Genomic DNA, 8,167 nt, shown 5'->3' on the forward strand with positions numbered 1-8,167 from the left:
GATTGAGGCATATTTTGTTAGATATTAGGATAGATACATTGGCTGGCTTCTCAGGTGCATTTGATGGGAAATTCTTTTTCTGACTCTTTATTTTGATTTAATGTCTGTTATTCAAGTTGATGTGTTTTTCCTGTATTGTGCAGAAGGATGGATCCTATTTTCATATCCATTCTGTTTATCTGTGTCTTTTTAATGGCGAATTGATGCTGAGATATTAAACCCAAGTGATTGTTAATTGTTGTTTTTTTATCTGTCATGGTGATGTGATAGTGTGGTATGTGTGTGTGTGTGTGTGTGTGTGTGTGTGTGTGTGTGTATGTGTGTGTGTATGTGTGTGTGTTTCCTTTTTGTGTTTTGCTGCTGTGAGATTATCTATTTTTTGTTCTGGACAGGGTTTCTCTGTGGCTTTGGAGGCTGTCCTGGAACTAGCTCTTGTAGATCCACCTGCCTCTTCCTCCCGAGTGCTGGGATTAAAGGTGTGTGCCACCACTGTCCGGCTGTTGTGAGATTATCTATTGCCTGTGTTTTTGTGAGCACAGCTAACTTCCTTTGGTTGGAGTTCTCCTTCTAGTACTTTCTGTAGGGCTGGGTTGTAAGTAGTGTTTGAATCTGATTTTGTCATGAAATATCTTGGTTTTTCTTTCTGTGGTCATCTAAAGTTTTGCTGTGTGGAGCAGAAGAGATCTCCTGGGTAAATTGGGAGCAGTGGGGTTGGGGAGGTAAGATGGGAAAATGTGGAATCTGGCTGGCTGGCTTGGGGTGGAAGGAAGGGCAGAGTAATTAGAGATATATCTCAATATGGGGCATTTTGGTGTTAGGGAGGGACCTGGTACCAGGGAACTCACAGGAATCCACAAGGATTACCCAGATAAGACACCTAGCAATAGTGGATATGTATCCTGAACTGGCCGTCTCTTATAATCAGATACATGACTTCTCTAGTTGTCATCAGACAGCATTCATCCAATGATTGGTGAAAGCAGATGCAGATACAGACAGCCAAGCAAGCACTGGGTGGAACTCTGGGAGTCCTGCTGAAATCATGGAGGAGAATCCCCTGGACTGAGATTTGGGAGTCTGCATGGGAGTGACCTAGGCCCTCTGCATATGTGTGACAATTGTGTAGCTTGGTCTGTTTGTGGGGCTCCATGCAGTGGGATCAGGAACCATGCTGTGTAGCCTCTTCTTGCCTTGATGCTGGGGGAGGATCTTGGAGCTTGGTCCTGCCTCAACCTGATTCCATGTTTTGTTGACTCCCATGGGAGTCCTGCCCCATTCTTTAAGGGGATGGAGGAGGAGTGGATGGGGGCTACAAGGAATAGGAGAGGGAGGGAGTGTGAGAAGAGGAGGGAGGGGAATCTGTTTAGTATTTAATAATAATTAAAGAACAAAATGAAAAGGATTCAAAGTCATAATACTGTTGGATAGGCACATTGTCAGGTGGGTCCGACCCATAGCAGGTGAGGGACAAACGTTCCATGCAGACAGAGCTTATAGAAGTTTTATTGAGAGAAGGTACCCAGACCTTGAGGCAATGCACAGTGCCAATGGCAACCACATATAAGATTTGTTAAAGATTTCATAGCAATTTTCAACTTTGGGACACATTCTAATTAGTAATAAATAAATGAAGGAAAATAAATCTCAAGCACTAAAACAAACAATTATTAAGCGAAAAATTTTTTAACAATATAGATGACAGGATATTTATATTTTCTCCAGGTTTTGTAGATACCAAATTGAAAACACATTCAGAAATAAAAGGCAATACAATCAATTTCATCCAAAAATGTTGCTAAGGGGGGTCATTGTAGGATTGGAGCTGTAGGACTCTGAGTTAAGCCAATCATTATATAACATCATCATATCCTGGTGAGTGTCAAGTAGGAGAATGTGGTTCTTTGCCATGGGAGAGTTTTTATTTTCTTTGTTAATCAAGAACTGAGAGTCCAGTAATTTTGATAATTATTACCAATGTTGTTTTGCAGTTTTTTGTATGTTAATATTATGTACAAACAAACCATAAATATAAAGGATCTGGAAGTCCATCCATCTCTGTGTATGACCAGTGTGTATAGACCCTCTGTTTTGGCAGAAATGGTGATGACACGGGGCCATACCAAGATTCTGCAATACAATATTCCTGACCTGAGGTGTCTTCATGGAGATGAAGCAATTCCTGAAGAAGTTTCTTTTATTACAGTTTGCTCAGACATGTCTGTTGGGATCCTGCATAGTTGGTTTATTCTATAGGGTGTTAGAGTAGTCTGTCATGGATGTAGAGGCTGGGGTGTGAGTTCATGTGTGTCTGTGGAACAAAGACTCTGATACACTTTTAGTAATATACTTAGCCATTCACAGCTGCAGGGTTCTCCAGCCTTAGTGGACTTGAACACATTCTCTATGCCCAGGGCATTTTAGTTTTCTCTGTATTCACTCTTTAGCAAGTTGATTACCATATGCTAAGAACAACTTGAATGAGGCTTCCAAAAATACAATGACAGCTGCAAATCTTGATTCATCAGGTATCACAGTTTTCCTTGTTTCCTGAAGCAAATGAAGGCATGAGCTTGTACCTCCTGTTTGCCCATCTTTCTTGTAGATATTGTTTATGCAATTTCTCTGATGTGTGCTGCATACTATTGTTTTGTTTGCTTGTCTATCTCTGTCTGTTAAAAGGCATTTCTTTAACATGGCAATATCCTACTCAAAGGGTGAAGAAATAATAGAGGTGACCCTCTTACTCAGCTTTCTTTTTAAGTGACTAGGTGATTCCATTAGCTGTGTCATGGAATAGGTGTAGGAATTATGAGAATTATGTTACTATATTTTCAAAGATGTTTGCATTTATAGTGTTGCCAGTGTAACTTTCTTTTTATACATTTATTGTATAATTTAGAATGCAGTGACCTGTGACGATGTGCATGTTGACTTCACGAAGAAAGAGTGGGCTTTGATGGATCCTTCGTAGAATAATCTCCATAAAGACATGATGCTGAAGAATACAGGAAACTCACTGCTATAGGTAAGACTGAATTTTTCTTCACAGTTTAAAATAAGGGGGAACTGTTTCTTGGTCATTGATGCTCTTCTGTAATTACAGCTGAATTTAAGAAAGGATGATGTGAATGAATCAGGAATGTTTCTAAGTTTCACTGAAGGTAATACCTTAAATGTTGCACAATTTCTAACAATATTTAAGACATATTCTGGCCCTATATTTTAGGCTACAATGATTTTAATTTTAAGGTGGAAGCTAAAACAAATATGCCTCTGAAGAAATTTTAGGGTGTCCAGAAGATTTAAAGAAAGCAACAATGTAATTAAGCACAGGTTAAAGTGCATTGATGATTATTAAATTCTCACAAGACCACATGTCTCAGTGTCAAGTAGGTGAATTGTGTTTGCAAGGCATAATTTTAAGAGAGCCTACAAGGAAACCATGCCTTAATAGATATCACCATTTCAATCATAGCCTCATGATAGCTCTGCTGTACAACTGCCAATCCATTAGTTAATAACACTTATATTACAAAAGATATGCACATTGTATAAGTGAAAAATACATGTTCAAATCCTTCTAATAAGCAAATAGTTCATAATAATGCTTGTCCTGTTCAGATACTTTTTACTAAGTTTAGTGAGAAGAGAGGTAGTTAGAGTTAAGAGCTAAGGGTCCCTGTTATGGAGAAACCTTATTTTCTATACTATATGTCTAGGAGGAACAGAAAGTTAAATGGTGTGAATGCAATGTGGACATCTTTTATTTGGTATTCTTCCTTTACTAGGTATATCATATGTCACTCTTGATACAAGCCATATGATCATAGGGTATTTAAAGAAGCAGCACACCCCCACTCTCTCAGAACAACTAGAAGATATGTAGCAGCCCCCACTCTGAATAGATTTGTTGAATGTGATGAAAGTTTACAAGTAATTGCTTTTCAAGCTTCTCTAGAAATATATCAACAAACTGACACTTCAGACAAGCCCTATTGTACTAGGAATATGAATATATTTCTGTTTCTCCTGGTTTGCTTTACAAATGTGTATGCCTCATAGTATATGAAAACAAAGTTTTTCTAATTCTCTTCAAATATGTGAAAAATATCACATAGAAAAAGGATGCTATCAATGTGAATCATCACAGGTATATTTGAAGATCCAAAGCCACCCTTAATAAAGGGAAACAACATGAATGTAAAGGATGATAAAACCTTAACATCTCATTACTCTTTACAAGTAGACCAAATTGTAAAATAAATTCATACAGATAAATTCAACCATACAATGGATGTATTAAAATTTTTAACTGTGTCAATTATCATTGCAGTAATGAAAGGAGTTATATGGGAGAGAAACCTGAATATTCTCAAAGTGTTAAAGCCTATGCATCTCCTAATCATATTCAAAAACACGAAAGACTCCATACTGGAGAGAAACCCAATGAACCTACTCAATGTGGCAAAGCCTTTATACAGGACAGTAGTCTCTAAACACATAAAATAACCAATACTGGAGACAAGCCCTATGAATGTAGTCAATGTGGGAGAGCATTTCCATATCATAGTCCTCTCTTAAAGCATAAAATAATTCATGTAGGAGAGAAACCCTATGAATGTAATCAATGTGGGAAAGCTCTTTCACAACAGGGTTATATCCAAATTCACAACATTACAGTTGCAGGAGAGAAACTTGTTGAATGTAATCAATGTGCTTAAGCCTATGCATATAATGTAAGTCTTCTAATGCATAGAATAACCCTTACTAGAGGAAATCCCATGAATGTAATCAATGTGTTAAAGCCTATGCATAATATAAGTCTTCTGATGTATAAAATAACCCATTCTGGAGAGAAATCCTATGAATATTAACAGTGTGGTAAAGTGTTTTCACAGTAGTCTTCTCCAAATTCACCAAAGAACCCACACTGCAGAGAAGACCTATAAATATAATCAATGTGGTTAAACTTTCACAGGACAGTAGTCTCCTAACATGTATATGAACACAAACTGGAGGGAAACCCTATGAATAATCAATGAGGAAAAGCCTGTAATTGTCACTGTGATCTTCTAATGCATAAAAGAACTCATAGTAGAGAGAAACCCTATGGCTGTAATTAATGTGGAAAAGCCTTTGCATGTCATAGTCCTCTTTTAAGACATAAACTATCTCACACTGCAGAGAGACATTATGAATGCAATGAATGTGGGAAAGCCATTTTACAACAGACTCATCTTCATATTCATAAAATAAACCACACTGGAGAGAAACCCTCTGATTGTAACGAAGGTGGTAAAGCTTTTGCATATAAGTCTTCTGAAGTATAAAATGACCAACATTCATAAGAGAAATCTTATGAATGATATCAATGTGGGAAAGCCTTTTCACAATAGTTCTGTGAAAGGACTATTCATAAAAAAACCCATACTAGAGAGAAGCCCTATGAATGTTATTAGTGTGGTAAAGCGTTTTGACAGGATAGTAGTCTCTAAACACATAAAAGAACACATACACGAGGGAAAGAAACCCTATGACTGTAGTCAATGTGGTAAAGGCTTTCACGTCCCAGTAATCTTTCAATGCATAAAAGAACAGGTATTGGAGAGAAACTATGAAAGTAATGTGGTAAAGTCTTTTCACCTCATTGTTGTATTTGAAATTATGAGGAAAAATCATACTGCAGAGAAATTATACATGTAGTCAGGGTGGTAAGGTTTTACACTTTGTGGTGGTCTTTGTGCTGTAACAGGATCCTAGGATCTCATATCCTCAACCTGCAGGATGAACCAGAGAGGGGGAACTAGAAACGGTGTGCCCATGTAGATCGTCTTCACTCTTATTATACTTTCTCATGCCCCTCTCTTCCCAGTCCTCTGCTCAGGTGCATTTGATCAGGTAACACACAGTTCAGATCTTTACCTGTGCTGTCTTCCCCAAAAATGTGTGCGTAAGTGCAGCAGTAGCCAGTGTACAATTTGTTGCACCTGAAAATCCAAATAAAGTCAGTCTCCGGACTTCATTGGGGGTCTTGAGCTGCTGCCTGTGCATTTCAATTTTGTTCACTTTTGTAATTTGAATTTTTTTTCTTCATAGAAACCTTGACAAAGCAGAGAAGGAGGGAAATATCTGACATTTGAGTGTAACTAGAAGACCAAACGAGGAAAAATGGATGCAAAACAAAGGCAGTGGCCTGAATCCTTCCTCTGCAGAAACCTTCAAAGATCTCAGCCATGAAGAGAAGTCAAGCTAAAAGGTAAGGTTACACAAATGGGATGTTGACTTTGAGAAACTATGGTTAGGGTTAGAATCGGGATTAGGGTTATACTCACAGATAGGTTTAGGGTTATACTCACAGTTAGGGTTAGGGTTAGGTTTCAGGGTTCAGGAGTAGGGTAAGTATTAGGGTTATGTTTAGGTTTCAGGGTTACTCTTGAGGTTAGGGTTAGAGGTAAAGTTAGGGTTAGGGTTAGGGTTTAGGTTTAGGGTTAGTTTTAGCAATAAGCCTATGGTTAGGTTTAGGGTTACAGGTTGGTATAGGGTTAGGTTTAGGGTTATGTTTAGTGTTAGGGTTTAGGGTTGTGGTTCTGGTTAAGGTTACCTATAGGGTTAGATTTAGGGTTAGGGGTTGGGGTATTGTTAGAGTTCAGGGTTTGGGTTCAGGGTACAGGATTATGGTTATGTTATTTATATTTATGGTTAGAGTTAATGTTAGGGGTTAGGGTTCATGATTAGGGTTATTGTTATAATTAGGGTTAGGGTTCAGGGTTCAAGGGTTAGAGTTAGTGTTAGATTTAGAGATAGAGTAAGGGCTAGTGTTAGGGATAGGGTTCAGCTAAGAGTTAATGTTAGGGTTTATGGTTAGGCTTTAAAATTATGGTTAGGTGTAGGAGTCTGGGTTCAGGGTTAGGTTTAGGGTTAGTGTTATCCTTAGGGTTCATGGTATGGTTAGTGTTGGTTTAGGGTTAGGGTGTTGGGACCCAGCACCTGTAGCGTGTCTAAGAGTTGTTTTCCAGCATAACCACAGGTACCTCCTGTTTATATGACCTCACCACACTAGATCAATCTCCTGTGGTGAACCCTTTCACCTGGGGTTTTTGTAAGTTTATATATAAGGCTGCTCCACAATAAAGGTAAGAGACATTCTCTCAGAAAATCAACCTGTGTCTTGTTGTTCATCCAAATCTCCAGGCGTTCACCCAGTACTCGGACTTAGTTGTGGTGCAGAAAGCCACAAGTGGAGGTTTCACTGATGTTGGGAAAGTAAGGGGACCCTGAAAGATCACCCTCAGAAGGCTGGCCAACAAGGAAGGAGTTGTGAGGGTGGATTGCAAAGGGTACTAGAAAACAGGTACTTCAACTCCTGAGAGAATTGGATGTGGAAAAGTACTAGAAAATAGGTACCTCAACTCCTAAGAGAGTTGGATTGTAAAGGCACTGGAAAAGGGGTACCTCAAGTGCTGAGAGAGTTGGATTTGAAAGGTACTGTAAGGGTGCCTAAACTCCTAAGAGAATTGGATTAAAATAGAGAAAATACATAGAGAAAGTTTAAAGAGACAAGGTTCTGGTAAGATCTCATTTTAACTTTGGATTAAGTAATAATGCTTAGAAAATTATTAAAGAAATATGGGAAATCCTCCTCTGAGGAATCCCTCTCCCATGACCTGTGCATCAGCAACCAGCTAACACAGCAGCCCATGCACTTGTCTAGTAGAGCCTGCTGCAGGCTCCAGTCAGCCGGCAACAATGTGGTGTGCACTGGCTGGTTGGGGAAATTGCCTTTGGAGAAAAAGTTGGGGCGGTATGCTTGGAAGAAACGCTGGTTTATCCTGCGGAGTGGTAAGATGAATGGTGAGCCAGATGTTCTAGAATACTATAAGAATGAACACTCCAAGAAACCCCTGCGAATTATCAACCTAAACTTCTGTATGCAGTTGGATGTAGACCTGACCTTCAACAAAAAAGAGCTCCAAAAGTGTTTTAGGTTTGATATCATTACCAATGAGCGCACCTTCTACCTAGTGGCTGAGACAGAGGCTGACATGAATAGGTGGGTCCAGAGCATCTGCATGATCTGTGGCTTCAGTCAGACTAAAGAGAGCACTGATACCCTGAGAAACCTTTCTTCAGTTAATCACAGTCTCTGCTCTTCTCCAGCTGAGTTCAA

The sequence above is a fragment of the Cricetulus griseus genome, unplaced genomic scaffold, assembly GCF_003668045.3.
Source record: "Cricetulus griseus strain 17A/GY unplaced genomic scaffold, alternate assembly CriGri-PICRH-1.0 unplaced_scaffold_1, whole genome shotgun sequence".
Classification (NCBI taxonomy): Eukaryota; Metazoa; Chordata; class Mammalia; order Rodentia; family Cricetidae; genus Cricetulus; species Cricetulus griseus.